The sequence below is a fragment of the Mytilus edulis genome, chromosome 2 (assembly GCF_963676685.1).
Source record: "Mytilus edulis chromosome 2, xbMytEdul2.2, whole genome shotgun sequence".
In the NCBI taxonomy this organism is placed as follows: Eukaryota; Metazoa; Mollusca; class Bivalvia; order Mytilida; family Mytilidae; genus Mytilus; species Mytilus edulis.
The window spans coordinates 65,665,987-65,679,649 of record NC_092345.1 but is presented as its reverse complement, the minus strand read 5'-3'; positions in this window follow the sequence as shown (position 1 = coordinate 65,679,649).

Below are 13,663 nucleotides of genomic sequence, written 5' to 3'. Positions count from 1 at the left end.
CATCTTTTTAAAATTTCAAATGCACATAAACTTAATAAATATTAGAGTCCGTGCGTAAATGTTGACCACTGGGCTCGAAAAACATCGCAACGAAACGTTTAACACCAAAAACTCATCGGCCAGAGGGTGGGAAACAAAGACACAGTTTTGACATGTTGTGACGTCAAAAGAATGTGAAATACTAAGGCTCTTTTACCTCTGGAAAAGATTACCTTAGCTGTATTTGACAAAACTTTGAGAAATGTTTGTCCTCAATGTTCTTCAACTTCGTACTTTATTTGGCCCTTTTTATTTTTTTTTTAACTTGTTTCGAGCGTCACTGATGAGTCTTTTGTAGACAAAACACGCCTCTGGCGTCAATACAAGATTTAAACCTGGTATCTTTGATGAGTTTATTCGGAACATTAAAGTTATTAAGTTTTTAAACGGTTTTTACACATAAAAAAAATTATAAGAACAAAAATAAGTCAGCTGAATTGGGATATGGTTAATGCAGATTTTTGGATTGTCATCTCTTCCGGCGGATATAATGTCAGATGCTCCGTTAAATAAAAAATGCAACAAGTTTGCCGACTACTTAGAGGAAAATTACGAAACAAGTGATTATAAATTCCACCAGCTTATGGACGGCAATGCTTAATGAAGAATCAAAACATACCAATAATGGGCCCAGTGTCATTTCACAACCATACACCTAATCGCTATTTATTCCATTCCGGATATGTTCTAAAATTACACAACTTTTTCATCCAGTTGAAGCTATCTGGGACCCTGTTTAAACAATTCACTATGCATGCTACTTTTAATGAGACCTGCTTAAACTACTGTAAATACATCAAACAAAATATTTTTTTACTTCAATTTCAATTTCGAAAAAGTGGATCATATTCTATCAAAGTTTCTTAATGATCGCTTTATAAAGTTTATCCTCTCTCACCTCACTACTGATGACCTCTATTTTCGGCGGCCTGACCCAAACAGTAAGTTGTATAAATGACTGTTTTCCCGGATTGGACTAAATAGTGATAAGGTGTATTACTATGGTATTTTCTCCTCGCTTTCGCACGCGATAAAATCGTCAAATATAAACACAATGCAAACTGTTAAATGAAAACAAATCTAGCTGCTGTGAAGTATTTCTAAAATATAAGATGTAACAAAATGTGGTATAATTTCAGGATCATAGCTGTTTTCTAAACATATATCTTTTTTTTTAATTTGTTAAAGTTGTGGTGTTTAGAGGTGCAAGTGGGGACCTTGGAGGACAAAATAATATTTTTGACTTATGGTCATCGAAACATACAGCTAACACAAATGTTACATATGCAATGCGTACTGGATCTATGTCCGGTTTACATTATAAATTGGAATTGGTGGAGAAGTGGTCAGACCTTAAAGTACAAAAGGTAAAATATAAAAATAAAAATGTATATCAACGATAAAGCTTAAGGTCGATGGATCATATAATTATGATACAGTACACTACATAATATAATATATAATAATCAAGTCTAATTGGGTACAACATCACCAAAAAATAATAAAATCATGAACAAATATTAAATAATTGATACCTTAATACCCTTCATCAGTAAGATGTCAAAAGATTCTTATATTGACTTGTAGTAAGCACTCTGAAATAGTAAATTTGATCGTTATACAAATTATCACGAATCAATACGCTGTTAAAAATATTTCAATACAGTAACTTGTGCCTTGGAGGAGTTGCGAATTATTTATAAATAAAAGGACAAAGTTCACTTATGGCACAACATGGCCTATAATATCAACTTTATCATAAAACACCAAAAAGGTCACAATTTTGTTCGTACATGGGTCTATTTCAAAAGCCTATATGCTAAATAAATCAGTTCTTTTCATAAAAGTACATAATATTCTCCAAAGAAAGCCCATTTTAGACAGTTTGTCACAATATGATGATTTTGTACACTTTTCAGACCTAAAACCTTTAGGAAAACCTTGGCCGCCATCTACGATCCCAAATGTTTTGTAACCGAAAGATTCTTTTTGAATCGTGGATGGCGGCCAAGGTTAATTATGCCAAAAACAATTAAAATTATGGATTTTGTTTAGCAAAAATGACCAAAAATACAAATAATATTTATTTAAGGGGTCATAGCTTCAGAAATTTTAAAGGAAGGTGCCAAAAACGTCTATTTTTGTGTTAATAGTATTATCACAAGTATTTCTATGTGTTTTTATTTTTTTGGCCAGATCTAAGTTTATTTTAGAGTTTTGATGTCCCTCTGGTAACTGTCGACCCTCTTTTACTTTTTTACTGTTTATGAAAATTTTCCAAACTTCTAATAATAAATGTTAATATTTTTTTAGGGGAAATTTATCTCATTGGCAATCATACCACATCTTCTTGTTGTTTTATAATTTATCTAAACATCTTCAATGAAGATGATTGAATGAATAAATGAATGAATAAAACATCCTTTTGTTTACTTTCGATTTGTTAAGTATCATGATGGTTGTGTACAGCTATTTTTTTATCAAGGTGAATTAAAATGAAAAAAAAATAAATCTTAATCACGTAATATGTTCGTTTGATTTCTGTTTAAGGTCAAGTTAGCTGTTTATCAAGGAGGGGTAGAAAAGATATTTTTCATTTTTGATGCACGCGAAACTGATAAAATGTCATGGATGAACAAAGATCGACTAATATCTACATCGTATGATGATTATGATGATCTCATTGGTGATGGAGGGAATGCGAAATATTTCTCAATGACTGGGTATGTAAACATTTCATTTAAATGGTCAATACGAATGAAGAAGATTTTATATTTTCTTCCTGTAAGATAATACAATCATGACAAAATACGCATGAAATGTTAACATTTTAGAATCAAAACGATTACGTTTCATTTGTTTGTCTTTACAAAAAAAATCGACATTACACACGCTACTATTTACGAATTCATACCCGAAGATTTATCCGATGGTACCCTAAGTTTCATCTGTATGTATATAGTTTATAATAGAAATAACTCTTCTATGTAAATAAAGACATATACTCTACCTTTAAATTATCTGTCCATTAGTGATACGTCTCCAAATTAATCTCCATATGAAATTTACTGACCCCATTCATAATATCTCGTATTTGGTAATTAGCACACTGTGTAACGAATTTATCTTACCGACTATCTTTACCTAGTTGCCTATCAAATTTATGAGGTCTTACATTTTAAGAACCTGCTTAGATTAGTCTATAGAAAAACAAATGCCAACAATAACAACATGTAAGCATTTAACATGTTTAATGTGTTTTATAAATTTATCTCAATCGTTCATCATCTATTTATTTGTTTGTTGAAACCTTTCAGAGTTATCCTCAACACGATGATATTTTTACAAAAGGACGTATCACCACTACTAACCGTGAATTAAAAATCTATCACGTCTCCTAAAAATCCTTAAAAAAACTATTAATAACCCCATTTGAAATAAACAGTTTCCTCGCGTTTGCTTTTAATAAATCATATTCCTAAAAATGTATATGAGGTAAAATAACAGATAATATCGATTTATATTTTTTCCGGGGTAGTTTATACACGTTGCGTGATCTCGAGTGTAGAGATTGTCATTAAATTTTGTATCTACGCCAGACTCGCGCTTCGTCTACAAAAGTTTCATCAGTGACGCTCGAATCCAAACAAGTTAAAAAGGCCAAACAAAGTACGAAGTCAAAGAGCATTGAAAACCAAAATTCCTAACAGTTTTGCCAAATACAGCGAAGGTAATCTATTCCTGATGTAGAAAAGCCTTTGTAGTTCAACAATTCATAAGTTTTGTAAACAGTTAATTTATAAATATGACTATATAAATGAAAATTCATTTCACAGAAGTGCTGACTACTTGGCTGATGATACCCTCGGGGAATTAAAACTCCACCAGCAGTGGCATCGACCCAGTGGTTGTAAATAAACTCATCACAGATACCAGGATTTAATTTTGTATCTACGCCAGACGCGCGTCTCTTCTACAAAAGACTCATTAGTGACGTTCGAATCCCAAAAAGTTAAAAAGGCCAAACAAAGTACGAAGTCGAATGGCATTGAGAACCACAAAAACAGTTTTACCAACTACAGCTAAGGTTATCTATTCCTGAGGTAGAAAAGTCTAAATCATGAGTAAATGTACGCATTAAAATGAAAAATTTAAAAAACAATAATTACCACTATGCTTTTTCTATATTTGTTACCCAAAATATGTATTGACTTTATCATTCAAAAACAAAATTCTTTTATGATGTAATAACTTTTTAGACATGTTATTTGTGGAGAGTATGTCCGACGCTTATGCTTGTTGACATTTATCTAGAAATTCTATATTTCATAAATTAAATTACATCTATCAATCATTTATTGTAGATTGTTCCATTGTTTGTTCAAGAGTTGTTATGTATTTTATTACGTTATGTTTTTAAATATTATTAGCCTAATTCGTTCCTATGTCCGCCGAAGGTTCTTTTTGAACAAGTACAAGAAAGAAAACAGTTGCAGCGACATGGGAGGTTGGCTTTCCGTTACAGAACTTGGTCTTTGTCCTTGGGAAAATGAAATGAAGTATCCAGGCATTTATTTTAGTCCTGGAAATACACAAACTAATTGGAATCATGGTATATCATTTTCGCTTAATTCATTCATTACAGAATAAAAATTTCAAAAGATCATAGAGATATTTGAACACAATTGATCAAGATAACAAATTCTAGCAAAACAATAAGATGTTAAAAATGTTATATAATTCGACAACTACATTCTTTTTGCAATTTGTATCTGCTTAAAAGAACAACAAAACGGATTAGAGTAAATCTATCCAGCGGTCTAATCTATAATATAAAATACGAGAAACATTTATGAACTACATAGGCTAATTGATATCTAAAGTTGTCGTGTAGTATTATTTAATTGAATACTAGTATATATTTAAAAAAGAATTGCTTCTAAGAGACTTTTTACGATAAAATTCATTCAAAATTTATTGACATTTATGTATCGTTTAAGCGGTGAAAACAAAAATATGAGGTGTCAATACTTGTACGATATTGCATACACAAACAGCTATATACTAAGAGGATATACTTTCGCTAGCAAAGCTGGTTTTCTATTGCGTCTGTCATAATAGTTTTTATAATAAAAACATATGGTCATGTATATAGGAACTACAAAACGTTCGAATTGCATATTGATATATATTTATAGATATTTTATCAGACATGTTTAATGTTTTAACAATTGGTTACCGTTTTTAACTGCTTAACGGGTGCCGTATACGGTGCAGGGAATGTTTACCCTTCCGGAGCACCTAATTTCACTCCCGGTTTTTAGTGGAGTTCGTGTTGTTTCTTTTTTATTATTTATAACTGTTGGTGTAAATGTCCTTTGGTTTTGTGAGTCTTTGTTTACTCCTTGGTTTTGATTATTTTTGTTTTATAAATGCATAGACAATAACAAATGCTGAACAGACAATACACAGTTCACAATCAACAGTGCGAAATATACCACTTAGAATACAACGCAGGTATCGACTAATGTGAAGCTGCTTAACACTAGTCAGATATTGCATATGATCCGACCAATGAAAAATAAGAGAAAAGACAACGATTTTAAAATTTTGAGTCCAAAATTTTATACCAAATACGTCGAAAATGTAAGCGTAATGCTAGGAAATACAAATCGTGTGTCATTTGTTGTTTTCCCTTGTACATGATGTCATACAGTTGGAACTAAATTGCATATTTCACATCCTCTTAACTTAATATGTGTTTGTTGTAACGATATTAGCTAAATATATATGTGTGTGTTTAGTGTGTGGGTATGTATGTGTTTGCAATATAATATTATCTTTATTGTTTCAGCCGAAAAAGCAGACGAATTGACAATATCGTTAGTATTAAATATATCTGGTAAGTTCAATGTTAAAAGATCATCAAACTTATTAATAAGTGTTGAAAGTGAAACAAAAGAGTAGGAATCAGAAAAAAATGCTTTCAAACACAAAATATACTTTAGGTTAACGATACAAAATTATACATAGAAATTCTTTTAAAAAAAGCATGATATTTATGATTATTATTTCTTGTTTTTTTTTCTATTTTTGTCTTTTATATTGTGTTTTGATTTAAAAAAAAAAAAAAAAAAAAAGAACAAAGTCTAAAGAAGGGGCTAGTCCTCAGCATTAATTCAATGCCAACCTTTATAATTAAAAGTAGTTTCTTTTATGGTTTAACATTTTGTTTTTTAAAGAAATTAATATTTAGACGCAAATATGAAAGCAGATAAACTATCAAAATGATGTGACAAGCCTGCGATTAGTATATATTTACTTTCTTATGCACATTACCAATGACCTCATATTCAATGGTGTAATGTTTGAATAATTCTGTCATTATTTAAAGAAATACCATAAGTTTCAGTTTATAAGCTGTTTCTATTTCCAAGGACTCAACAAATCAATATACATGTTCTGGAATAAACAAATGTATAAACAGGTCAATGGCATTTAAAACAAACCTTAGTTAACGACCTTAATGTAACCAACATACATACGGCTATATTATGGAACAATTGTAAGCTTATACTCTGTACTTACAAGCTCGTCATCAATTCAATTTACGTTAAATTTCAAGAATTGATATTCTTAAATTGTGCAAAAGATCATATGGACCTTAGAGAACAGAGAACAATAATCCCGGATCAAACGCAATTAAAGAGAATAACTATTATATATTATCGTTGTTCATCTCAACGAGATTGATATCTGGTATCGCTGTTTTACTGATGACGACTTTGTTCATTTACAACTGCACGTGCGCCCTAAGTTTCTATGAATATTTTTTCATATCACTCTACTGAGAGAAATGAAATTATCAGTGATTCAGATCAAAGGCAAATTTCGTAAATAACGGAAACAAATATATCGAGATGATGTATAACTCTTTAATACATTATACAACCAAAAAGTTCTTATATCACAGCTGTCGAAGCTGTAACCTTAAGTTTTTCTTTATTATTACCGTTTTTTTCTGATTATACTTATATCACCGTTCGAAAAATGAAAACAACACGTCAAAAATTGCATACGTTCTATGCCCGTTTTTTTTACCTTCATCAGGAAATGCTCAAAGCCGAATAATTGAAGGCCAATATATGTGAGAAATTCAGAATCGTAACATTTTGTTTCGTATGGATACAAGGACAAGGAACCTAAATGTGCTCCACAACTTTCCATAACTTAAATCCAGTACGAGTGTTGATCATTGTCGTGTACCGTACATCTATCTTAGTTGCTTATTTAAACTCTGAGAGATAGTTGTCTCATTGGTAATCATAACCCATCTCAGTGTTATTACAGGTATTTGTGAACATGATATTTTGCCTTCATTTGTTGTTGCATGGTGGCGCACGGTCTTTTTTAAGGATTATGTACCATTGTGTGTATTCAATGCTAAACATATGGAAATTTTATAGAAAATCCACAGCATTTATCCTTGTACTCTCATATTTGACAATTTCATGACTGATATATATAAGATTATTGCATGCAGTGTAAGCATTGATTTCCTTAAAACAAGTTTATTAATGTAGCTATTGGGTAAAACAAATTAAAATAAGGACCAAATCAAGTACACCTTTTAGGGTGTGCTTGACACTAGTGACTCAGCACGAGGTATTTTGGAATTTACAGGTTGCTTGACTTTTTGTAAAACTTTAACACTAGCACATCATAGAAAAGCAAGTGAGTAATCTATGTTTCAAATTTTATAACGAAAATCTCTGTATTAAAGACTGTGGATTTTCTATACAAATCTTGGTTTATTTGCCACAAAGAACTATTTTTCTATTAAATGCAATGAAACAATAAACCATAATGCTTTGCATCAAGTTTCCCCTTGGTATATGTACAAAATGACCTATCTCCATTATTCAATACATCTGTAGTTTTGATACAATTGAAGTTTGAAAAATTAGTACAAACATGGCAACAGACGGGGTCATAAACCTTAACGTATGATTCATGAAGAAAAGATTTTTTTATTTCAGAAGTTACGTCCTGTCATTGTTCTTGTTCTGATATAAGACGGCAAGCTGACAAGTTTTGGGCATCTTTGTATGGTTATTCCAAATTTGAATTAGAGCAAATCCTCGAACCTATACTTTTGAAGACAAAAGACGAATTGAAGTTAAACAAAACAAAACTATCATCGTACAAACGAAAACGAAATAGTGCACAAGATAGTAGAAAATCTTCAAAGCAGATTGGAATCATAGGAGTGATATTTATCGGTGTTGTTATAAGTTTAGTCATCCTTATTGACGTTGTAGAAATTAGGCAACGTCTAGTTGACATTAATATTTTTATTTAGAACGACACTTGAAACAAAAGCCCATATTTTTAATGAAAATCCTAATATAATAAGAGTTATAAAACTTTCAGTTAGCTCAAATATTATAAGAAAGACATATAACACAAAGTCAATAATGACTCATGGGTACAAACGAATGTGTTCGTTATATTGGGGTCAATCCTTGTTTTACAAGTATTTGTCATGACTACATACGCCTGCATTAGAACGGTATGTCTTGTAGGTGTACTCGATCACTCTTTCGCGTTACTTGACGTGACTTTAAAAATCATTAATTTGATTTAAAAGGTTATGTTTAATTGGTTTGACCTTTTAAAGTTTGTTTGTATGAGGTTCAGTTTTTACAATCATCTTGGAGTGGAAGTCCTCTTTAACCATTATAGGAAATGGATAACTCGAACTTTGTTTCTCCTTTATGACTGTAGCTGTTAGTGTACGAGTTAAATGGCAATATTCTATTTATCAGTAAAATAACGTGCAGTAAAATGAATTCATTGTGCTTTTCCATGAATTTAAAGATACAAACGTTGAAATTTGAAAACTACCATAATTGATTGACAAAGATTAAAGAAGACAATTTCTTCAAAGATTCACTAAATTCAGGTGCTCTGGCTAAAGTGAATTTGATGCTCAAACATTTTCAGTTCATGTTGGAACATGTAATTGACCGTTATCTTATCAATTTCGAACAAGTTCCATTACACGATGAGGATCTTTCATCACAGTTATATAAAGCTGGACACTACGGATATCGAAATTATTCCCAAATTTGCAGTCAGAAGATTATGCGGACAGTTGACCTCTTAAAAAACTGAGTATTTGTCATGACTACATACGCCTGCATTAGAACGGTATGTCTTGTAGGTGTACTCGATCACTCTTTCGCGTTACTTGACGTGACTTTAAAAATCATTAATTTGATTTAAAAGGTTATGTTTAATTGGTTTGACCTTTTAAAGTTTGTTTGTATGAGGTTCAGTTTTTACAATCATCTTGGAGTGGAAGTCCTCTTTAACCATTATAGGAAATGGATAACTCGAACTTTGTTTCTCCTTTATGACTGTAGCTGTTAGTGTACGAGTTAAATGGCAATATTCTATTTATCAGTAAAATAACGTGCAGTAAAATGAATTCATTGTGCTTTTCCATGAATTTAAAGATACAAACGTTGAAATTTGAAAACTACCATAATTGATTGACAAAGATTAAAGAAGACAATTTCTTCAAAGATTCACTAAATTCAGGTGCTCTGGCTAAAGTGAATTTGATGCTCAAACATTTTCAGTTCATGTTGGAACATGTAATTGACCGTTATCTTATCAATTTCGAACAAGTTCCATTACACGATGAGGATCTTTCATCACAGTTATATAAAGCTGGACACTACGGATATCGAAATTATTCCCAAATTTGCAGTCAGAAGATTATGCGGACAGTTGACCTCTTAAAAAACTGACGATGCAGATAACATTGGGAAAACCCAATATATATATATATTAAAGTTTCTCGGTTCAATAAAAATTTTCAAGATTAAAATTCAAATTATTATTTTTCACCATTTCATTGATATGTTAAAGCGAATATATTGATATCGTTTATATTTGTAACTTGTGCTCATCACACGAAAAGGTAAACAGTGAATTGATTTTTTTTCCACTATGAAGTGTGTAAATACAAATATGTCAATTAGACAAGACGAACATTAATTACATATGTGTACATATACTGGTGAAATCTTTTTCCATAAGCATAAACTGCGTCATTTACTCTCTAACCCATGTTTTCCTTCTTGTGTTACATCTGTTTCAAACTGTATGTGGTGTTCGAGTTTATTTATTTAAGTTTTTATAGTATTTGTTTAAAATCTATATCTTTACAAAAAGTTTCAAATACATGAGAATACTTATATCAAATACATTTGAATCAACGTGCAAGTTAAAACCATGTTTGGAGTAGGTTTATTGATTGTTGTTGTTATTAATTTAACATGTATTGAACAAAACATGATGCTTTACTTTTTTAAATTTGGAGTGTAGTAAATTGGATGATTTTATATCCTGTCAACTCGAGCTCTGAGGCGGTGATTTGGACCTTCATAATGTGCTGTGTTCGACCCCGATCTTAATGGTCAAGGATTGCCAATTTTCATAAACTTATATTGTGATTATTTGTTTTCTTTCGAGATAATTGAAATAAGAAAAATGAATATTTATCATTTGCCTTCCTATCTCTATTACTAATTTCTCACTGGACTTCAAATATTTCAATCCTTTATGGATTGATTTAAAATACATATATAGGTAAGCAATGCATGTGGTTGTTAAATTTGATAGATGCTCTTTGTGCTTCTTTGTTTAATATTTGTTTGTTTTGTTCTATTGAGATTGTGAAACAGTGATGACTGATATATCTCTTTTTAGCTCACCTGGCTCAAAGGGCCAAGTAAGATTTTCTCGTCACTTGGCGTCCGTCGTCCGTCGTCGTCGTCGTCGTCGTCGTCCGGCGTCGTCTGTTAACTTTTATAAAAAAATCTTCTCCTCTGAAACTACTGGGCCAAATTTAACCAAACTTGGCCATAATCATTATTGGGGTATCTAGTTTGAAAAATATGTACGATGACCTGGCCAGCCAACCAAGATGGCCGCCATGGCTAAAAATAGAAAATAGTGGTAAAATGTAGATTTTGGCTTATAACTCTGAAACCAAAGCATTTAGAGCAAATCTGACATCAATAATATTGTTTATCAGGTCAAGATCTATCTGCCTTGCAATTTTCAGATGAATCGGACAACTGGTTGGTGGGTTGTTGTCCCTGAATTGGTAATTTTAAGGGAATTTTGCTTTTTTTGGTTATTATCTTGAATATTATTATAGATAGAAATAAACTGTAAGCAGCAAAATGTTCAGCAAAGTAAGATCTACAAATAAGTTATCATGACAAAAATCGTCAGTTAACCCCTTAAGGAGTTATTGCCCTTTATAGTAAATTTTACCATTTTTTCTTAAATTTTTGAAATCTTTTACAAAAATCTTCTCCTCTGAAACTTCTGCGCCAAATTTAACCAAACTTGGCCATAATCATCTTTGGGGAATCTTGTTAAAAAAATGTTTCCGATAACCCGGTCAGCCAACCAAGATGGCCGCCATGGCTTAATATAGAACATAGAGGTAAAATGTAGATTTTGGCTTATAATTACTCTAAAACCAAAGCATTTAGTGCAAATCTGACACGGAGTTAAATTGTTTATCAAGTTAAGATATATCTGCCCTGAAATTTTTAGATGAATAGGACGACCGGTTGTTGGGTTGATGCCCCTGAATTGGTAATTTTATGGAAATTTTGCCGTTTTTGGTTATTATCTTGAATATTATTATAGAGATAAACTTAAAACAGCAAGAATGTTCAGCAAAGTAAGATCTACAAATAAGTCAACATGAGCAAAATGGTCATTTGATCCCTTAAGAAGTTATTGCTCTTAATAGTCAATTTAAACACTTTTCATAAATTTTGTAAATTTTGGTAAATTTTTACAAAATGTTTTTCTCTCTAACTACTGGGCACAGTGCATAATACTTTAATAGATAGATATATTTTTAACAGCAAGAGTTCAGTAAAATAATATCTACAAACACTTCACCATCACCAAAACACAATTGTGTAATGAATCAATCTGTGTCCTTTGCTTCATATGCAAATAGACCAAGGTGAGCGACACAGGCTCTTTACAGCCTCTAGTTTGACAATTTTACCTATTATGTCTGTTTTGTTCACGCATCGTCGTAAATATAATGGGGTTGATGCGACTGTGATACAAATGAGATGTTTAGCGCTATAAAACCAGGTTCAATCCACCATTTTCTACATTTGAAAATGCCTGTACCGAGTCAGGAATATGACAGCTGTTGTCCATCGTTTGATGTGTTTTATCAATTGATTTTGCCATTTGATTATGCATTCTCCGTTTTAAATTTACCTCTAAATTCAGTATTTTTGTGATTTAACTTTTTTTCAAAACTCTTTACAGATAAAAGCTTTGTACCAGTGTAACAGTTCAAACCGTGTATAGCTTTTACATAAGGGCTGTACATAAAACTGTGGATTGTTACCAACATTTACATTTTTCAGTTTATTAGAATATAGATCTGGGCGGCCTTTTTCATAGTAGTATCGGAATTTTTACTGTAATTTCTTAATTAAATATAAACAGATCAGGTAGAATTTGACTTAAAATCAATGATTATTTGCTGAGTTTCTATATTTCACAACGGAGGCTATAGAATTTCAAAATTATTTGCATTTATTTTCGTCTTAAATTTTTAATATTGGTGGTATGCACGTTGTTTAAAAGTTGAGAACTGTATTTCAAATATCAAGATAAGATACATATTTCAGTAGTTCATTATTATCATTTCGTCGGCTATTTTCGTACCCATACAATGAGAAACTAATCTATCTATAATACTAAAATAACGAGCTCCAATTTGTAAGCCGTCATGGGGTAAAAACGACAAATCAAATACTTCAACTTTATATATAGATAAAATAGGATAATTGTGTTGATAAAAAAATTACACCACTCCAAACGCTTTTGTTTTCCAAATTATTAATATTGCCAGTAATTAACAAGTTCCGGGTCGAATCCGATAGCGATACCAATAGTATATTCACCTGCATGTTACCTATAACCTTAATTATCTGTATTTTCCGCACCTGATAGGCGCACCACCAAATTGTGTATTTAGAATTTGCTATATACATGAGTCATAATCAAAGGGTTGACACTACTAAATTCAATCATTGTCACATTGTTTCCTATAGTAGTATTTTAATCAGTATGACTGTATAAGATGACATACAAATACAAAAAATCTAGACTTAAAATAAGTTGTATAGGTACAGTTTGCAATTTGTTAGCCGGCATTACGTAAGAATTCTAACTTATATAGGACAAAGCTGATGATTAAAAATTACTCAATTTAAGGCCCTCTTGTTTTCCAAATAATTAATATTACCAATAATTGATAAGTTCAAGGTCGTCGGGTTCAAACAGAAAGATCTTGAAAGCAGAGAAAACTGTGCATCTTATAATCTGATTTTATCAGATGGCAATACCAATACAAAAAATCCAGTCTAAAATAAGTATTACACATAGTTATATACTTAAATTCAGTCACGGACCTGCGATATCACGAGTGTGATCTAGTATTCATTAAATGTAACAGTCAAAATCGGAAGTCTTCAAAATGAAAACCGATACGTCG